The 22,414-nt window shown below is 41.1% G+C and overlaps 1 protein-coding gene across 1 annotated transcript in view; it reads left to right on the plus strand.

The window, feature by feature from the left end:
- The first annotated feature begins 9,630 nt into the window (after nt 1–9,630).
- The window catches only part of FRMPD1 (FERM and PDZ domain containing 1), a 52,169-nt gene continuing 39,385 nt past the window's right edge, over nt 9,631–22,414 (plus strand). The window contains exon 1 of the mRNA XM_058169994.1: nt 9,631–9,760. The gene's annotated coding sequence lies outside the window, so the exon portion shown is untranslated. The remainder of the gene's footprint in view (nt 9,761–22,414) is intronic.

Raw genomic sequence — 22,414 nt, forward strand, 5'->3', positions numbered from 1 at the left:
GGAATACCAATTCTGTATTACGGAATTCATTAAATATTTAGGTATTTGTGTACCAAAAATACAACTCAGTTAGCAACGTGTAATATAAATAAAAGATAGAGATTTCTTCAGATATTCATAAATGGGAGTCATTAAACCTCCCTCTTTGGGGATAGGTGAATACTCTCAAAATGAATATTATTCCTAGATTAATTTATATTCTGAGAGAAATTTCACTTTATGTACATGGAAAATGTTTTCAGAAAATAAAAAGCCACTTCAGGAGAATTGTGTGTGATTTATAAAAGCCACAAACTCTTTGATGTTTTGTGATTTCTTGCCCCCTTTTTACATTTTAATGGAAACATGACTTTGGAAGCCAAGGAAGCTACTGGTTGCAGCTGGGTTGCCTCAGGTTGCTTTCCAAATGATACATGATGAATTTCTAACAACTGGTGTGGCTAATGCAAGGGATCAGCTCAAATAGGATTTTCTCTTGTAGCTCATGTCCTAGAGTTGATGGAAGAGCACCATGTGCCTCTGGATGGTAATTATTGCAGGCAGTGCATCACTTGAACAAAAGCTTTTAAGCTCACCAGCTGCACTTTTAGAATTTTTGTTCATTTAGAACTGTTTTGCAAGCTCTGGCTTTTAAGGGTTATTTGTTTCTGAAGAGAGATCAAGAGCCTGATACAGCAGGAAAAAGGCTTTTCAATTCTTTGAGAGAAAACCCAACTGTTTCTCATGAAAGCATACACCTGAGGAACTCAATATCATAGAATTGATGTTTGATTGGGGTGAAATTAAAAAAAATTCCCCTACTGGTTCTGTGGGCGTGGCTTGTTGGGGGAGGTCATATAGAATAGAATAGAATAGAATAGAATTTTATTGGCCAAGTGTGATTGGACACACAAGGAATTTGTCTTGGTGCATATGCTCTCAGTGTACATAAAAGAAAAGATACGTTCATCAAGGTACAACATTTACAACACAATTGATGATCAATATATCAATATAAATCATAAGGATTGCCAGCAACAAGTTATAGTCATACAGTTATAAGTAGAAAGAGATTGGTGATGGGAACTATGAAACGATTAATAGTAGTGCAGATTCAGTAAATAGTCTGACAGTGTTGAGGGAATTATTTGTTTAGCAGAGTGATGGCCTTCGGGAAAAAACTGTTCTTGTGTCTAGTTGTCCTGGTGTGCAGTGCTCTATAGCGTCGTTTTGAGGGTAGGAGTTGAAACAGTTTATGTCCAGGATGCGAGGGATCTGCAAATATTTTCACGGCCCTCTTCTTGATTCATGCAGTATATAGGTCCTCAATGGAAGGCAAGTTGGTAGCAATTATTTTTCTGCAGTTCTAATTATCCTCTGAAGTCTGTGTTTTTCTTGTTGGGTTGCAGAACCGAACCAGACAGTTATAGAGGTGCAAATGACAGACTCAATAATTCCTCTGTAGAATTGGATCAGCAGCTCCTTGGGCAGTTTGAGCTTACTGAGTTGGCGCAGAAAGAACATTCTTTGTTGTCCTTTTTTAATGATGTTTTGATGTTAGCTGTCCATTTGAGATCTTGCGATATGATAGAACCCAGAAATTTGAAGGTTTCTACTGTTGATACTGTGTTGTCAAGTATTGTGAGAGGTGGAAGTATGGAAGGGTTTTCCTAAAGTCTACCACCATTTCTACGGTTTTGAGTGTGTTCAGTTCCAGATTGTTTTGGTTGCACCACAAGGCTAGTCGTTCGACCTCTCGTCTATATCGGATTCGTCATTGTCTCGAATGAGACCAATCACTGTTGTGTCATCTGCGAACTTCAGTAGCTTAACAAATGGATCATTGGAGATGCAGTCATTGGTATACAGAGAGAAGAGAAGTGGGGAGAGCACACAGCCTTGGGGGGGCCCTGTGCTAATTGTACAGGTATTTGATGTGATCTTGCTTAGCTTCACCTGCTGCTTCCTGTTTGTTAGGAAGCTTGTGATCCACTTACAAGTCTGTTCCGGTACCTGTAGCTGGTTTAGCTTAGTTAGAAGAATGTCTGGAATGATGGTATTGAATGCTGAACTAAAGTCTACAAAAAGGACCCTTGCATAGGTCTTTGGAGACTCAAGATGTTGTAGGATGTAGTGCAGAGCCATATTAACAGCATCATCTGTTGATCTATTTGCTCGGTATGCAAATTGCAAGGGGTCTAAGAGCGGATTCGTGATGGTTTTCAGGTAGGAAAGCACTAGCCTTTCAAAGGTTTTCATGACTACAGATGTTAGAGCAACTGGTCTGTAGTCATTCAGTTCCTTGATGGTGGGCTTCTTGGCACTGGGATGATGGTAGAGCGTTTGAAGCAAGAAGGAACATAGCACATCTCTAGTGATTTATTGAAAATATGGGTGAAGATGGGGGCCAATTGGTCAGCACAGACTTTTAAGCAAGAAGGAGTTATCTTGTCTGGGCCTGGAGCTTTTCCTGGCTTTTGTCTGTGAAATAGGTCCTGCACTTCCTTTTCTGTGATCACTAGGGTTGTGAACCCAATGAAATGGGGTCAGTTGTAGGAGCGTTGGCTGTTGTTGGTGTGTCTGAGATGGGGGTGGTGGAGATAGGTGGCTGTAGTTACCTTTCAAACCTGCAGTAAAACTCATTCAGGTCATCTGCCAGTTGTTGATTACCTTCAGCCTGGGAAGGAGGTTTGCCATAGCGGTGATATTTTAAGAGTTTTCCACATGTTTGCTGGTTCATTTGCTGAAAATTGATTCTTTAGCTTTTCAGAGTAGCTTCTTTTGCTGCTCTTATCTCCCTTGTTAGTGCATTTCTGGCCTGATTGTACAGCATTTTATCACCTTTTCTGTAGGCTTCCTCTTTGGAATGTCGTAGCTGCTTAAGTTTAGGTGTAAACCAAGGTTTGTTATTACTGTGTATTCGCAAGTTCCTTGTAGGTACACATAGGTCTTCACAGAAGCTGACATATGATGTTACAGTATCTGTGAGTTCATCCAGGTCTGCAGAGGTATCTTTAAAAATATTCCAATCAGTGCAGTCAAAACATGCCTGTAGCTTTAATTCTGATTCCTCCGTCCAGGTTTTCACTGATTTAATTATTGGTTTTATGGCTTTAAGTCTTTGCCTGTAAGCAGGTACAAGGTGAATCATGCAATGATCAGAGTGTCCTACAGCTGCACGTGGTAAAGACCGATAGGCATCTTTTAGTGTTGTGTAGCAGTGGTCTAGAGTATTCTTGCCTCTGGTGGGACAATTGACATGCTGAAAGTATTTTGGTAGTTCTTTCCTTAAGTTTGCCTTGTTTAGATCTCCCAAAATATGCCTGGGTGGGCGTGGCCAACTCGACATCATTCACATCGAGGGTCTCCTCACTGGCCCCTCCCCTCCCAGCCACTCCTTGTTGTGAATGGCAGGAAAATGGGGAGGGGAATATTTCTGCCTACCATCCTTCCCTCAGTCTGTGCTGAGATTTAGGAATGGATGACAGGCAGGAAAATCCCCTTCCCCATTTTCCTGCCTTTCACAAAAAACGGCTCCATTCCAGCTGCTCTCCCCACCCCCTCCTGGGGATTACCTTAAAAGGGACAGGCAGCAGCAGCTCCATTGTGAATGGAGGGAGAAAAGTTAGCATTCTCTCTGCTGCATTTAACATTGAATTCTGTGGAATATCCAGCGGCTGGGCGTGGGTGCGGACAAGGTGGGGTAATTACTACTGGTTCAGCGAACTGATGCCCATAATCCCTAGCAGTACACCTGAACCGGTGGGATTTCACCCCTGGTTTGATTGGATTTTGCTTTCTTTGAGACCAATGCTAGTATATCACAATCCTGATTCTGCTATGGGGTACGCCTAACATTGATCTAAACAATTGTGTTTTCTAGATCATTCCCCTGTAGAGTAGTGCTTTCCTTGCAATTCTTCCCTCTGATAAGAGTAGTCCACATAAATAGAACAGGAAGGAAATTGATCCAAGTTAATTAGCAGTAGATCAGTTTTGGATTGATTGATATTCAGGTCAATCAGCAAATCTAGGCTGTTTATTTTTGCTTTGTTTACTGGCGTTTGACCTTGAAACAGAAATTTATCATCCGTAGAAACAAGTGGGATATATTAAGAATTTGACCAATTAGAAGACCCCAGTCGTAACATTATTTGATCATGGGAGGGGGAAAGGTTATCTTGTATTAAAAATACAAGTACAGTTCATCTGACAGTTACCTCAATTTTGTTTGCAAAAATAAGATCCAGCAAGAATGTTTGAGAAGGGGAAAGTTGTGGTTTTGCAAAGATAGTGACTATGCACCCTACAGGAAAGTTAAAAGGATAATTATGCTCAGTGGTCAGGATGACTTGTTCATTTCAGGAAAGGAATGGTCAAGGACAATGTTTCTGCTGGTCTCTGTGACATGTTTGCTAGATTCTTTGCAACTAAAATGACTCATATCCCTCAGACATCTTTTAAATGGAGTCTAATGTGATCTGGGATTACATCTTGTGACATGGTCATTCAACCTTGTGGAGACCGAGTAACAGCATAGAATCTTCTGTAATAAGATTTGCACCATATGTAGCTACATCCATGCGCTTCATGGCTTCTTTGGCTGAGTATGAGTAGCTAGAGTCAGGAGCTGGTGAATGCTTTGAGAGGAGACATAGTACTTCAGCCTTGGAAGAAATGATGATATACTATTTCTTGAAGAAACCTTTTCTTGATCAGACTAACTTTTGCCAGGTATTTAACCTTCCCTTTTTGAGGAAGGTGCTGGAGAAAGTAATGGTGAATGAGCTCAAAACTTGAAGCTAATTATCTAGATCCCTTCCAATCTGGACTCAGACTCAGGCATGAGACAAAAACAGTATTGGTTGACTTGGTGGATGAGAGTGTGCTCCTCTTTGTCTTATTGGACTGCTTACTATCTCAATACTATGGCCCATGGTATCTTATTGAACTGCCTATAGCAGGGATCCTCAACCCACAGTCAGTGGACTGACACTGGTCCATGGCATGCCAGAAACTTGGTCTTGCAAACAAGCAAAGCCCCATCTGTGGGATGGAGACAGCACATGAGGTTCATGGAAAAACTTCTCTCCATGGAACCGGTTCCTGGTGCCCAAAAGGTTGGGTGGGGGTCGCTGACCAATAGGGTTGGGAAATGGGGACACCATTTTATTATGGTACTGTTCTTGTTGCTGTGCAGTTTTCAGTCATTAAGGGAAGAAGTCAAGCCCACAATTAGTCTAACATGGACTCCCTCAGAGCTCAATTCTCACTTCATTTCTATTTAACATGTATGTGAAAACATCTAGACGTTAGGGATGAGATATCAGTATATGGATGACACTCAGTTGCACACTGCTATCCTTGGCCAAATCAGAAGTGTTTATTTATTAATTAAATTTGTGTAGCCATCCAATTTCATCAAATGAGACTCTAGGCCAGGAGTCTCCACACTTGGCAGCCAGGGGTCCCCAAACTTGGTAGCTTTAAGACTGGTGGACTTCAACTCTCAGAATTCTCTGACTGGAGAATGCTATGCTATGCTATCCACAAATCTTAAAGCTGCCACATTTGAGGACCTCTTCTCTAGGCAGTGCATTAAAAATTGGGAATTCTCACTCTGAGAGAAGACGTTGTGGATTGGGATGGGCCAAAATAAAACCATGGGGTGAATCCCAGAAAGACAGGATTATTATTTGTTCAGAAACATCAGTGATTCCTCATGCTCCATTGATGATTGTTCTCACCTTGTCCATAGCCTAAGGTTTTTTCTGGGCTCACAGCTCTAGGTGGAGCAATAGATGGAAGCCAGGGCCAAAGAGAACTTTACACATATTTGTCTGGCAGTAGTTGAAGCCCTACCTGGACCATGAAGCCATTGTGATCATTATTTATGCTCTGCCTTTGAAGACAACCTGTAAAATTCAGCTGGTGCAATGTGAGGCAACCAAGATATTTGGAGATGAAAGTTGCCATTGTTATGTAACACCTATTATCTGGTTAATTTGTTGGCCATTAGTGAGTTTCCAGGCCTAGTGCTGATTATTACCTACAAATCTCTATATATCTTGGTCGCAGGGCAACAGAAGAAAAGAGGTTGCATAGGATTGCCATCACAAGAGTTCAAAGAGGCATGGATCTAAAGGCAAGATGTTGTGAAACAATTTATCTACAGAGGTGCATCAGATAGTCTTCTTACTGGCTTTCCTTGGAGTTGTTAAACAATCTTATTTCTCTGAATATTTGGATATTGATTTTTAGTTGTCTGATTGATGATTGATTTGTGGCTGCTGTCTGTTTATTCTGCTGGTATTGAATTGCATAGTTTGCATTGTGAACCATCCATAGTCTTGTGGACTGAGTGCTATATAAACCTTTGCAGATAAATAAATGCATCACTTCTCTGTCTACAACCTAGGATATCTGGGGTAAAATCTGTGATATCCATAAATCTATTCCCTGGGAGTATTTTGAAGCAGTTAAATGTAATCTTTCCAGTGAGAATTGGAAGCTTTGGTAGGTAACTGATGTGCACCACACCAAAATTTACGTTCTGTTAGTGCAGACAAGGGAAAGTTTCCTGGATTCGTTTTTTGACAAGGGTAGTGATTGGAATATCTTGGTGTTTGTTTTGGACTTCAGAGCTATTGGTGGCCTTGAATTATAGTAGAGGTTGAAATCATCAAAGGTCTTCCAGTTCGTGAAAGAGCCAAGATCATGAAATGTGGTTCCAGTGCTATTGAGACTCAGCTGTAGAAAACAAATGTTGTAGCCTTCTGCCTGTTAAAACAACCACCATTTATTTGGAGTTGAAATGTAGCCTTCCGTGCAAAAAACTACTGTCGTTATCCATATTTTTCTTAAACTGTGAATGAGGAAGGGAGACTATGGTTTTCAGCCAGAACTTTATGGATTTAAACATTAGGCCTGTCATTAAGCAATGACTGATTAGACCTTCTAATAACCCATTAAGTTCTTCTCTCTCTGAGTTTTGGATCATAGCTGGTTATAAAGTTCTCCAATAAGCCCTCTATATCTGATTCTCCTACTGCATTATAACTTCTGATTGAAAGATATAAAAATTTCCATACAACAAGAAGAATAAAAAACACAGGAACGGGAGAGCAATTGTGAGAATAAGTAGAATAAAATTAAGGGTTTTAGGGATTCGTCATTTATGCTTGTAGTAGTACCAAGTAGAAGAATCTTATCAGCAGGACACCATTCTTTGCTAAAGGAATTTGCTTTCTGCCTCAAGAGTGATGATCATTAAAACTGGCTTTGAAGAATTTATCAGAGACATTTATTGGCTACTGTTGGTAAACGCCCACCAGGCAGGGAGGAAGATGAGCGCCCACCAGGGAGGAAGAAAACGCCCACCAGGCAGGGAGAAAGATGAGCATAAGCGCACAAACGTGCCTACCGTTCCTGTCCTATTGTTTTTTTTTTCTTTTCTTCTTCCTATATATATGCTTATACCTCCTTATATTTACTCATATATGTGTTTATATACTATATAATCTTTTGTATGATACCTACATATATTGTTGTGACAAAATAAAATAAATAAAATAAAATAAAAGATTCAAGCAAGGGATTAACCTTGAATTGTGCAACTGCAAGAGATTCAGGACTGACACCCCCTCACCCACCCCCATGCACCATATCTGTTCCCAAAAGAAGGCAAGCAGTCTAGAGGATTCCTGTATAACGGGCAGAATATAATGAAGTAGTTAGCTTGAACTCTGCACATGTGAATCTGGTTGCTTGCACCTGACTACTGGCCGCCATCATTGCTACATGGAGTCTTGAGGTCCAGAGTGGATAGACTTCCAGATATCGAATTCTAGAGAAGGAAAGCTCTATCTCATGTCCTGCTTATGAACTTCCAGAGGTGCTTCTAGAGGTGCTAATAGCCACTTAGAAACAGGAAGCTTACATGGCAAGGTATTTGTCATAGCTGTTCTTGTCCTGCCTTACCAAATCATAAAGCATGAAAGGAAGGAATCATCTTCAGACTATGCACTACTGGAAAATCCTGCCTGAATCCTCACTTTGTGCTTATCTTTCACCACAGGTTGAAAGGCAAATGGGCTGATGTCTCCTCTGTTCAGCAACAGGTGATGCCCAGAGCTATAAACTGAACTGGGAGTTCCTAAAATGCAAAACATATAAAAGGGTTTGGCTGGATTAAAGCTGGCATTAAGAACAAACACGTAAGTTTTGGCAAATTGTTGGAATCAATATATTTGTTTCCTTCTCTTTTCTCCCCCCCCCCTTTTAATTGCAGACTTTTCCACAGCTCCATGTTTTTGGAGATGACTAAGGTTTATTGGATGTACTTATTTACAGGTTTCAGACCCACTAAAAAGCAATTAGGTAGGCAATCTGGGAGCAGCCTATATGATTAAGCATATAATTTGAGCAGCATTGTTTACTTGCTTCTGTTCACAAAGTCTAGGAAACTATCTTTCAGGATGGCAAAGAATATCCTGTTCTCTTCCTCTCCTCCACCACCTAAATCTGATGAGGGGGTGCCAGACTGGGCTGCAAAATTCTGGACAACTGCCAAAAAGCAGCAAAATGGCATATAATGCTGTAATGTAGTACTTGTACCTTGTAACAGTCAAGATCCAGATCAAGTAACTCTTCTTTCATTACTGCCCTGCATTTATTTTTGTATAACTCTTCTTGGGAAGATCAATGTTTGGCTGTTGTCCTTCTCCCTTTCTTTTTATACCTGCCTCCTCCAGGTGTACAGAGATTTATATCCTGTCAAGGAGTCTGGACCTTATTGTGCTAGTTGACTTGGGACATTCAAACTTCCTGTTCGAGGAAAAAGTTTACAAACAGCTACCGTATATACTCGAGTATAAGCCGAGTTTTTCAGCACGTTTTTTGTGCTGAAAAACGTCCCCTCGGCTTATACTCGGGTCTATACGGCTTATACTCGAGTTTTTTTTTTTTTTAGGCCCTCGGCATACTCGAGTATATCGGCTTATACTCGAGTTTTTTCTTTCTTCTTCCTATATATATGCTTATACCTCCTTATATTTACTCATATATGTGTTTATATACTATATAATCTTTTGTATGATACCTACATATATTGTTGTGACAAAATAAAATAAATAAAATAAAATAAAAGATTCAAGCAAGGGATTAACCTTGAATTGTGCAACTGCAAGAGATTCAGGACTGACACCCCCTCACCCTCCCCCATGCACCATATCTGTTCCCAAAAGAAGGCAAGCAGTCTAGAGGATTCCTGTATAACGGGGAGGATAAAATGAAGTAGTTCGCTTGAACTCTGCACATGTGAATCTGGTTGTTTGCACCTGACTACTGGCCGCCATCATTGCTACATGGAGTCTTGAGGTCCAGAGTGGATAGACTTCCAGATATCGAATTCTAGAGAAGGAAAGCTCTATCTCATGTCCTGCTTATGAACTTCCAGAGGTGCTTCTAGAGGTGCTAATAGCCACTTAGAAACAGGAAGCTTACATGGCAAGGTATTTGTCATAGCTGTTCTTGTCCTGCCTTACCAAATCATAAAGCATGAAAGGAAGGAATCATCTTCAGACTATGCACTACTGGAAAATCCTGCCTGAATCCTCACTTTGTGCTTATCTTTCACCACAGGTTGAAAGGCAAATGGGCTGATGTCTCCTCTGTTCAGCAACAGGTGATGCCCAGAGCTATAAACTGAACTGGGAGTTCCTAAAATGCAAAACATATAAAAGGGTTTGGCTGGATTAAAGCTGGCATTAAGAACAAACACGTAAGTTTTGGCAAATTGTTGGAATCAATATATTTGTTTCCTTCTCTTTTCTCCCCCCCCCCTTTTAATTGCAGACTTTTCCACAGCTCCATGTTTTTGGAGATGACTAAGGTTTATTGGATGTACTTATTTACACAGGTTTCAGACCCACTAAAAAGCAATTAGGTAGGCAATCTGGGAGCAGCCTATATGATTAAGCATATAATTTGAGCAGCATTGTTTACTTGCTTCTGTTCACAAAGTCTAGGAAACTATCTTTCAGGATGGCAAAGAATATCCTGTTCTCTTCCTCTCCTCCACCACCTAAATCTGATGAGGGGGTGCCAGACTGGGCTGCAAAATTCTGGACAACTGCCAAAAAGCAGCAAAATGGCATATAATGCTGTAATGTAGTACTTGTACCTTGTAACAGTCAAGATCCAGATCAAGTAACTCTTCTTTCATTACTGCCCTGCATTTATTTTTGTATAACTCTTCTTGGGAAGATCAATGTTTGGCTGTTGTCCTTCTCCCTTTCTTTTTATACCTGCCTCCTCCAGGTGTACAGAGATTTATATCCTGTCAAGGAGTCTGGACCTTATTGTGCTAGTTGACTTGGGACATTCAAACTTCCTGTTCGAGGAAAAAGTTTACAAACAGCTACCGTATATACTCGAGTATAAGCCGAGTTTTTCAGCACGTTTTTTGTGCTGAAAAACGTCCCCTCGGCTTATACTCGGGTCTATACGGCTTATACTCGAGTTTTTTTTTTTTTAAGCCCCTCGGCTTATACTCGAGTATATACGGCTTATACTCGAGTTTTTTTTTTTTCTTTTTCACATTTTACGGACGGTGTGGGAAGCCCTGCGGTGCAGTGAGAGGGCGGGCGGGGGCCGCCAGCCTTCTCAGCTGAGGAGGAGGGTTTCCCCAACTGGTAGGTGCCTCATTTCCCACCCTCGGCTTATACTCGAGTCCCCAGTTTACCCCAGTTTTTGGGGTAAAATTGGGGACCTCGGCTTATACTCGGATCGGCTTATATTCGAGTATATACGGTATACTTGAAGCAACATTGTGCTTCTCTGATTTTAAGTAGCTTCATCCTGAGGGAATAAAACAAACAAGCATAAGCTATCCTATCTTTTAACCACAAGAGCTTTGGAAAGATGATGATAGAATGATCAATATTCTCTGAAATGCTGAGCTCTCACTGCAGGAGAATGCATTTGATTCAGCAATTTGCTAGGATTGGGTGGTGTAATTTAACTTTGGCTTCAGAAGCATTTCAAAGGAGTGAAGACATTTTCTCTTTTTATCAGAATATGAATGTGCTTTCTACATTGGAATATTATCTCTTACCTCATTTCTCCCAAATAGGGTTGATTGATGAGTTTAGGCAAAGATGAATTTATTTTGATCATTCTATTGGCTAATTTTGTCCCACATTCGGATGACATGACTGTGAGCAATAGGAAGAAAAATTGTGCTATTCTTGCCTGTCATGTATCTGTTAAGATGGGTCTTTACAATCAAAAAGAGGGGAAAGGAAGGGGCCAGTTTGATGAAATGGTTGTAGGTCTAAAATAGTGGTGGGTTGCCTCCGGTCCGGTCCGGTTTCCTGCAAACCGGTAGTAAAACCAGGGGGAAGCTCCACCCACCCACCCGGATGTCGTCATAGATGATCTGCGCATGCGCAGAAGAGATCCCATTGCGAACAGGTAGTAAAGGTAAGTAGAACCCACCCCTGGTCTAAAAGCCGAGACTAGATATGAAATCCAGCTGGGTGATCTTGGGCCAGTCATTCTGTTTCAGCCCTGTCGTGTCCCACTCCTCCGCTGATGGCCGGGTCAGGGAAATCCGAATCAGGCTTGCCTCTGCAGCTCTGCCCAAAGTCCTAGCAAAGTCCTCAGAGCAGGCAGGAGACCAGAAAGTGACTTCAGCAAGATAAGTTCGACTTTGCCTGACTCAGAGACTGCCAGAAAGCAGATCCTTTATATAGGCCATGGGGTGTGGCTCCATGACTCAGCACTCATTAAGGCCTGCCCTCCTTCCTCTGTTGCCTCCGCCTATCCAATCTTCTGATGCGAGGTCACTCCAATCAGCTGTTGGAATAAACCCTCCTCAGGCACACATGCTGTGGAGGAGGGGGAGGGGTCTAGCTGCTCCGTTTGCCTGGGCATGGAGCCAGGGCTGGGGCCGGGGGGTGCTCCCTCCTCTGCAGCCTGCTTGGGCATGGAGCAAGGGCTGGGACCGGGAGGTGCCCCCTCCTCTTCAGCTTGTCTGGGCATGGAGCCAGGACTGGGGCCGGGAGGCATACATTCCTCCGTGTTCGGGAGCAGATAAGCAGACCCCAGCTGCGGTGAGAGCGGGCAAGACACAACAAGCCCAATGTTGTGAAACATTGGGCTCAACCAGTGGTGGGATTCAAATAATTTAACAACCGGTTCTCTGTCCTAATGATTTCTTTCAACAACCAGCTCACCAAACTGCTCAGAAAGTTAACAACCAGTTCTCCCGAAGTGGTGCGAACTGGCTGAATCCCACCACTGGGTTCAACTCTGCCTTGGTTGTTGTAGGGAAAATAGGAGCCGGAAGGAGTGTTATGTAGGTTTTCTGCCTTGAGTTATTTATTTAAAAAATAATAAAGGGGGGAAAAGGGAAGGAGGAAGAATAGGAAGGGTAATGGCCATTTGGCTCCACCAGTGTGATTGAAAATGCCAAAATTCAGATGCAGATTTTTGAACTCACCAAGCCCTTCTGTCCAGCTCAATATCACTATCACTTTTGTTTTTTTCTCTTTGCTTTAAAAAAAAATCCCCAAATCAAAAACCTTGGGTTTTTTTCCCCGTCCTTGCACATTAAGAACCTTACACATTGTGCTGGAAGAAATCATAACATTCCCATCCATCACTTAGTGGAATTCTTTGATTGTCTGTGCAATTTGCTGGTAGTTCAGTGTGAGAAATTAATAGCTAACTAGTTAAAGAATCATAGCGGGGGAAGCACGTAACAGCCTTATAATCTTTTTGTAATAGATGCTTGTTTTTAGACCTCCCAGTTAAACAGGAGCGAAAGGGCACCTGAGAGACAATGAGGAATTATGCAACAGCAACTTGCTCCCAGATTCATTCAATGTAATCGTACATTTATTTCCATGAGTCTGTTGCAAAACTCAGCCCATGTGTTGTGCCTCGTCCTCCCTCCTCTCCTCAGCCGGGCCCCTCCCGTCTACACCCTGGCCTGTTATCAGACTCGGAGTCTGATAATGAAGATGAATGGCCTGTCATGCCTCCAGCCCCCAGCCCTGGCCCCATGCCCGGACAGGATGTCAGGAATGAACAAACAAACCTCACTCCTACAGCGTGTGAGCAGGGAGCCAGCCACGTGCTGGAATTACCGACAGCAGATTCAGCTGAAGAGAATTCACAGTGGGAGGATCCTCGCTTCCGGAGATCTGAGAGGCGACACCAGCAGAAGGAAGGGAGGGGCAGGCCTGGATAAATGCTGAGACATGGAGCCACACCCCACAGCCTATATAAAGGATCTGCTTGTGGCATTCCAACCTTGAGTCAAGCAAAGTCTCATCTAGTTTGCTGAAGTCACAACTTGAACTCCTGCCTGCCTTGAGAAACCTGGAAAGAATTTGGCAAAGCTGCAGAGGCTTCGTTGCCCCGCTTGATACGGACTTCCTAGACCCGGTCGTCGGAGGGGGAGGGGGACACGACACCATGGCCAACTTTGTTGATGCTTTTGCAAAGTAGATTGGCAGGGGGGAGGGGGAAAAAAGCTTTTCAGTGCATAGGCAAAATACCATAATTCAGAGGCGATCAATTTGACCTGAAATTGACAACCCAATTCAGTTCAGAAATTTAGATTCAATCAGGAGACTAAACCCATATTGTTTACTACCGTAGAGTATCTTCTGCAGCCACTTTGTATTTTAGCTGGGCTTGTATTTTTATATATATTAATATATTTATATTGTGTTTTTAAAATCTTTGCTAGCAGACCAGAGCTGCATTAATGGGTGACCATATAAATCAATATAAATAAATACACAAATAAATATCAGATATTCAGGAATTCCACAGAAATATAACAAAAGTGGAAGACATACAAATACTCCACACTTTTTTTGTTTGTTTGTTTAGAAATGTACCAACCAGACTCCCAAAATAACAAAGGGAAGCCAGACGAACAGAAAGCCTTCTGGACAGTTAGAAAGGTTATAATGTGAGAAATGTCTCCTTGTATTCTATAACAGGGGTCTCCAACCTTGGCAACTTTAAGCCTGGCGGAATTCAACTCCCAGAAAGCTGGCTGGGGCATTCTGGGAGTTGAAATCCTCCAGGCTTAAAGTTGCCAAGGTTGGAGACCCCTGTTCTATAAGATATCATCAAACATTGGGTATGGGCTGGAAAGGGATCTTGAAAATCACCTAATCCAACCCCCTTGCCCTGTGCATCCAGGAATTCCCTATCATAACACTGGCTAGTCAAGCCTGCTGTTTCGAGATGTAAAATGTTTGATCCAACAGCCTGAAGAAGGCCTAGAAAACTGTCAGCGGTCATACTTAATGGCGATAAGGTTATACAAGTATTATCTTCTCCTCTAAGAGAGAAGTTGCTACGGAGTCATTCACGCGCGCGCCCCCTTCTCTCTTGCTTCTTTCCAAAACATTCTGCAGCTACTTTTTTTTGAAGGAAGTTGTTTGCATTCATACGGTGAGTGTATGTGGTTTTTTGCTTTTTGTTGCTTTTTAATTAATAACGAAAAAGAGAAAAAAGGAGCAAAGCACAAAGATAATAGGGATGGAGATTCATGCATTTTCAAAGAGAAGGTGAAAAAAGAGCACATAAAAAGTGTTTGTCATGTACTTGAGTTCTGTTTTCCATGCCACCCTAAAGTTCAAACAGATTCCATGGAAAGACTGACTACCTAATAAATATCCAGCTAGAAGGACTTTGATTTCAAGATATAGGCAGCAACCCTTCCTAGCTTGCTATTCTGCCTCCTCATCCTCATCTCCCCCCTCCACCCCATCTAGGTATTATGCAGTTGGCTCTGCAATATAAACATCGAAATGAAAACTTCAGCCAAGTCTGAAACTCCCGAGGCTTTTCGAAGTTGATTTGAAAACACTGAAATCTGGAACTAAGATAGAACCTCATCATTTTCCTCCAGTGGTTTTTTTATTGAGTCCTGTCGCTGCTCAAATTGCTTATTCAAACTCCTCCCCCCACCCCCGATTTTCAGGAAGAGAAATTGGGTGGATCCTTTCCTCCATTTCTCCTGAAGAACAAAACAGTATTGGACATATTTATTAAGGGTTCCTCAATGATAATACAACAGTAAAAGTTATCTCACCTTGCCTTCCATTGGGATTTAACTGAGTATGGAAAGCCTGGAGGGTTGCAGACTCCAGGAGAGATAATAGTAAGATGAATGATGGGAGCAGGGGTGGGCTTCAAAAATTTCATCAACAGGTTCTCTGCCCGGTTGCTGGGTGGGTGTGGCCATGGTGGGCGTGGCCTAGTCAGCCTCCTGCACTACGGCGGGGTGGTGGTGGCATTTTTGCTTTCCCCAGCCTCCCCGGGGCTCTGGAGCTTCTGGGAGGCCCATTTTCCCCCCTTTTGGAGCCTTCATGTGGACCCTGCACTTAGCTCACATCCAAAACTAGCCGCATAGAAATTCCTAGGAGGGGAGGGGTGGGCAGGCCAGGGTGGGCAGGGCCAGCCAGACTTGGAGGTTCCCCGAACCAGCCATAACGTTAGCTATGGGTTCTTATGAACCCAGGCGAACCCGTAGCAGCCCACTCCTGGATAGGAAATACACAATATTGGACCACTTTACAATTAAATAAGTGTAAGAATATTACACTCCAGCAATGAGGATTTTGCTCCAATTGTGTCCTCAAAATTCTGCCACAGATTGTCGTTAATCAAACTGAAATAAGCACTAGAATAAAGTACAGGATAATTTCTCTGCCTGTTGCCACTCATCACTTTCTACAGACGCAGAGGGAAATAGGAGTGTACAGATCAGCTTCTGTGACTGACAGGCTTGGTATAAATACTCCCAAGAGCTCAACATCCTGTACTTGCTTATTCGACCGCATTATGTGCTTTTTGCATGTTATAGACGCTGCAGTGACTGAATTCTCGTGCCTTGCTCTAGATTTGAAAGGTGCCACTGGTGCCAACCTTTCCTGGGACTCCTCCCAGGAAAAAGCTGGTGGCTTCACATATTCCATTAATAGAAGTGTGGCCTCCTTATCAGAGTTTTAAGGCAACCAGTCTGGAAAGAGTGGTGTTATAGGCTCCTTGAAAACAGTTGATAAGTAGCCTCTTAATCTCTAGCCAAAATAGAATTGTTCAGCAACACTAGAGAAGTGTGGAAAGGACATTCACTATTATTTCACTCCGAGCATGCATTTAATGGGTCCTACTTCGGCTCTGGTTCCTTCTTTGGGATTATACCCAGCCTATCAGCATCCAGCTGTCTTTGACAGTGTTTGGAACCTAGCAGGATTAGCTCTGGTTTGGTCCTTCCATGTCAAGTGATGGGCACAGCAGAGATTTCAAGAATGCTGTTGTAGTCAGGTAGAGTCTCAAAATCTTGAATCCTGTTTTTCTCTTGCCCATCTTATAGTGAAAAAAATCAAGGCGGGTTTGTTTTGAATCTCCTTCTCATACTTCCCTCTGTCTCAGGACTGGAAAAATCTCTTTTCCAAATCTCTCTTTAACGACTCACTCATATCTCTCTGAGACCAGCTCTAAATTCCTTCCTTTGAGAATTCCATCAAAAACGGTCCAATTAAGATGCAGAAGTTGAAAAACAATCCAGAAGAAGGCAAGGATAAATTATGCTTACCATTGCCAAGAAAAAATTGCGTGGACAGGATGCTCAACTCCCAAGCGTCTCTTTTACCTTTCTGCCATCCTAAGAGGATGTCATTAAGCCTAAAGGCAGATATAAATCTGTGCATGAAAGAGCAACTTCTCCATGGTTCTGAAGACAAATATCTCATGGGTAACCTGTGTAATGTTTGTAATGTGTAATGTTTGGACAGAGCATATGGGAGAGTGTCAGAAATAGAATTAGAGGCAAAACACAGATGATAATCTAATCGCCCTGTGGGAGAAAGCTCTAGTTGGATTAAGCCTCTGTTGAATGTTCTTTAGCTTGAGCCTTTGTTTTGAAAGTTTTGCCTGTTAGACTACCAAATATTCTTGAACATATTCTTTCCAAGCCTTGGGTAAGTTTTATGTTGTGCATTATTGATCTCTAACTTACTCAAAGGCTGCCTTCACTGTTGCTGTTTCTCACTGATAGATAATCTAGCTCAGCTATTAAATGCAGTAGGTTTCAACGTTTTTGTGTATGTATAGGAAAAAATAATGTTATGATTAGAAGTAGCCTTGAGCACTTGCTTTGGTTGAAAGGCAGAGTGAGTTAATTTATCACAAAATAAAACTCCAGTTAGAACACAATGGGTTCAATGCCTCATGAAACCATAAATCAAAGAAATATATTGGTTATAACCAGTGGTGAAATCTGAACCGGTTTACTACCAGTTTGCTGGCTGCGCACCATGCACCAAATGCAAGTTGTGCGCACGGGCAGTGCATGCCAAAAAGAGGCATGGGGTAAGTAGAACAGCATGCAGGGAGGGAGGTGATCAGCTGTTGTGCACAATCTTTTTTTTTACTTTTAAAAGCATTTTTTATAACCTATTCGACCGAATAGGTTGTAAAAAAATGCTTTTAAAAGTAAAAAAAAAAGGCTCTGACAATCGCACGGCTCAGTGTGATCATCAGAGCCTCTTTTTTATCTTTTAAAAGCATTTTTAAAAAGAAACGGCAAGCGGGCAACCGGGCATTGGGTGGGCATGGGGGGGGGATGGATTTTTGCTACTGGTTCTCCGAACCATCCGCTGCCATCACTACCAGATCGGCTGATCCAGTCCGAACCGGGAGCATTTCACCTCTGGTTCACCTGAGGTGTCCTCTCCCTAACCACTAATATTGAGTGATTTCCATATGACTGGATTAGATGCAGTGTGTTGGCTGCACCAAATAGGCAGTCTGATTTCATTGTCATAAATGACAAATTCAATCTGGTTTTCTTTCCCATCTGTTAGGATTACATTAGGATAGGAATGACCAGAAAGGGTTAGTACAGTCCCCTAAATCAATTATGCCTGCTGGATTTTTCGACTTTAATTTGTACAGTTCTTCCATTTCCTCGTGGTCTGATTTTTTGCAGTCACTGAGAAACTTAGAAATAAGAACGTTGATATGGTCGCTCCATGCCTTGAATTTCCATTCAGTATAAAATGCCTTGGGGATATCTCATAAGTGTCCTGTGCTCAGCAACAGTATCCTTGGTTTCAGTAATTATAGTCATACTAATGGTTATGTTCATATGATTTATATCTTCATCGTGTTTCTCCCTCCCTTCTAAATGGGCCCTTATTGGTGTGATGAACTGTCATTGTAAACAAATACATTTCACTGCTGAACTAAAGCAATATTCTAACAGGGAGTTGGAGTTAATTACTAAAATCAGCTCAGAGTCTTACACCAGAGTGGCAATGCATAACTGAATTGTCATTTAAAAAAAAAACACCTTACAAACGATGTATACTTCATTTGACTGTACAATAATGCATAGAAGCTAATCTGTTCCATAAAATACATAATCTCTATTGTAAAATTTAATTCATCTCAGTAATCTTGTTTGGACTGGTATTTTTTCAATGATTCCATTGAAATGGCATGCTTCAAAAAGAACCTCCGTGGATACTAATCTATTTCATTGAAAGACCCTGTCCATCACATTTACTATTCTTGTTCCAAATGGTGATAGGACCAAGACCAGGTTTTCTATTAAATAATATCAGTTATTAGAAATATGATCTAAAGCAGAGAGCACTGGCAGGAGGATTACGGGAGCTGTAGTTTCACATGTCTTAGAACACCTAGTGAATAGAGATTGTCTTAGAGGCATTGCCACTATTCCGTCAGCGGAGTCAATCTGGGTCAGACATCCGCCTTGGTTCCTGATGACTTGTTGAATGAAAATATGGGTAAACACCCATTTATTTCAAGGGGATTTTAGAAAATAATATCTTGATGAACTTAGCTCTGTGAATCAGACTTGATTGTTGTCTTTTCTACTTGCTTAATGACAGCTGTTTTTTTGGCAAAGTCATGACTGGCATTTTTAAACTATCCTCCATTCTGCCAACTTTTCTAATTAGAGTTTCCAAAGCAACAATTGGGTTGTTTCCATTCCGTTCCATTATGTCCTGGATTGGGGGAGGGGAGAGGGAGAGATGGAGACAGAAACAGAGAGAGATCTGCATTTACCCTGCATTTGTTCTCTTTCGCAAAGTACCCTAGAAAGAGTGCATTCGCCTCTTCCTGAAAAAAGATTTAGTGTATATAATATTTATGGAGAAAGAGAACATTTTGTCCCACAATCATTTGCCACTATGTTCCTGTTCTTTGCAAAACTTTCATGAAACTTCTGTACAAATATCCGATTAGTACTTTTAAAACTCTTTGCTTAGAGCTACAAATGAACTTGATGGGAACTTAAAAGGGCTGGGTTGTAGCATATATGTCAAACTCAGAAGGCTACCTTCTTCTAGATGGAGAAGGAACAGCTATGACTGGTTTGATTTCAGATGTGATGCCATGACCAATCTGAGGTTTGAAGCCTAAAATTCAAGGGTTGAGACTCCTAGACAGAATCAAACTATTCTTAAAAGAGTTATTGTCAAAGGATGCGAGACAGCAGCTTTTAGCAGTCTGATGCAACACTGATTTACAACAGTTGTGCTTTTTATTATTTCAATGGAATACATAGGCTGGCTCCATAAAATGCCTAATCTCTATTGAAGATGGTAAATTGGTATTCTTTTTAGTGCATTCATTACAATTTGGGGGACTGATGGAATTTCAAAGTGCTTAGAAGGCTACCTTCCTCCATAAAATGTGAACTGAAATGGGTAGAAGAGTTGTGGTTTTTGCATTTTCGATATATATAATATAGAAATTATTGATTAGGTACAAATTTATCCTCAACCCACAAGACAGAAATTTAATATTAAATAGCTGCATTTCTATATATATATATAAGGTTACCTAGCTGTTTTGCGCTTAAGGCAAGAATAGAAGTCATTGTCTCCTAGTTTTTATCCTGGTGCCTTAACCTCTATACCAAAATGGCTCTTTAAAGATGTGTGTGTGTGTGTGTGTTTCTTTGTTATTGCCTGACATTATTGATGTTCTCTGACTGATTGCATGGTTGCAAGGTACTACACTTTATTACTAAGGATTGCATTATGGGACGTAGTGACCATTTCCCCCAGTAATATAATAATAATACTTTTTCCAAAGTGTCTTGCCATTGTCTGCTTCCTATGGCTGAGAGAAAATGACTAACCCAAGGTCACCTGGCTGGCTTTGTGACCATGGCAGTACTAGAACTTATAGTCTCCTGGGTTTCTATCCTGATTCTTTACCCACAACACCAAATTGGCTTTCTGTTGATGTGTTAAGAATAGAACAGAACAGAACAGAACAGAACAGAACAGAACAGAACAGAACAGAACAGAATAGAATAGAATAGAATAGAATAGAATAGAATAGAATAGAATTCTTTATTGGTCAAGTGTGATTGGACACACAAGGAATTTGTCTTGGTGCATACGCTCTCGGAGTGCATAAAATAAAAGATACATTCATCAAGAATCATAAGGTACAACACTTAATGATAGTCGTACAGAAACAGTCAATATAAATCTTAAAGTTACCAGTAACAAGATTACAGTCATACAGTCATACAGTCATAAATGGGAGGAGATGGGTGATAGGAACGATGAGAAGGTTAATAGTAGTGCAGATTTAGTAAATAGTTTGACAGTGTTGAGGGAATTATTTGTTTAGCAGAGTGATGGCATTTGGGAAAAAACTGTTCTTGTGTCTACTTGTTCTGGTGTGCAGTGCTCTATAGCATCATTTTGAGGGTAGGAGTTGAAACAGTTTATGTCCAGGATACGAAGGGTCTGTAAATATTCCCACAGCCCTCTTTTTGACTCGTGCAGTATACAAGTCCTCAATAGAAAGCAGGTTGGTAGTAATTGTTTTTTCTGCAGTTCTAATTATCTGTCTGTGTCTGTCTTGTTGGGTTGCAGAACCAAATCAGACAGTTATAGAGGTGCAAATGACAGACCCAGTAATTCCTCTGTAGAACTGTATCACAGCTCCTTGGGCAGTTTGAGCTTTCTGAGTTGGCGCTAAGTAGTAAGTAATAATAAACAGCCTTAAACAAATGAATTTGAAAATGGCATAGAAACGATAATGAGTTAAAAAGAGCTGTACTGTCTTTAACCTGAAATTCTCAATTAAGCAATCAATATTCCCATCTATCTCATCACTAATCTCTGTACTTATGCACCTATTATATAGTGATACATATTGGAGATGAGGGAATAAATCTCAACTCCCAGTGACTAATAGAAAATTCCCCACTATTTTCTTGGGGAATGCTGTATTTTTGGAAGTGGTTTACAACTGCCTTCTTCATATGGCTGAAAGAAAATAATTTATCCAAAGTCATACTACAGGCTAAGAGAAGAACGAAAACATAGGTATCCCCATTGCTAATCCGGCACCTCAACCGCTAAGCTAAACAGGCTCTCTGTAAATGCATTATCTGACTTTTAAAGATTTCTGTAAGGAAGGGACAAACAGAAGGAAGATTGTGCAATCCAACGCACTTCATATTAATTAGTTTTGTATTAAAAGGAATCTCTGAGTAATAGGAAGTAGTTGACTCCAGGATGTTCCTGCCTATTTGTACAGGGGTTTAACAAAACTACAAGTGAATGCCATCTGTCTAGTCCTTAAGATCAGGCAATGGAATCACACTGAAGTGAGATCCGAACCAAAAGAAATTTGGCTGATAAATATTAATATGCAAGTAGTGTGCTTGAGAGAAAGACTGTATAATAATCCCGGAAACTTTTTTCAGAAGCATTGCTCCTGCCGAGGGAATTATGGAACACCAATCAATAGCAAAGCACACACTATGTGTGTTTTCAGTCCCCTGACCAAATTAGAAGTTGGGCTGAAAACCACATTTTCTGCCTGATACTCTGAAGAGGTTTTGCTAGTCTGAATCAGTAATATTGAATTAATAAACAGTATAGCCAGACCCAATTTCAGGTGGCTTCCATGTTCTTCGTAAATCCATGGATTTTCTCCAGTGAAGGGTCTTCCTTGTGTGATGGTGACTTTTCAATTGTTTTTGTGCAGATGTCATGCTGGCTAAAAATTTATGAAAGTTGAAGTTCAACACATCTGGATGGTACCAGATATGGGGAGGTTGATGTGAAGACTGCACTTCAGTTCCCATATTTTGTTGATATAATGGTTCTTTAAGCTGAGATATTTCTTAGAGAAAGATTTGTTCCCCTTCCTCTTCCCCAGTTCTTCGCTTATGCCCATATTTTAAAGACTAATTTAAACATATTTTGAAGCTTTTTATCTGCATTATTTAAACTAATTACAAAGATGCATACAATGTAAGAGATCTGAATCGTGTTGATGAAAAGACACATTGATGAAATTAATACAAATATTTTTAATAAATTAATAGAAATTT

The sequence above is a fragment of the Ahaetulla prasina genome, chromosome 2 (genome assembly GCF_028640845.1).
Source record: "Ahaetulla prasina isolate Xishuangbanna chromosome 2, ASM2864084v1, whole genome shotgun sequence".
NCBI classification, from domain to species: Eukaryota; Metazoa; Chordata; class Lepidosauria; order Squamata; family Colubridae; genus Ahaetulla; species Ahaetulla prasina.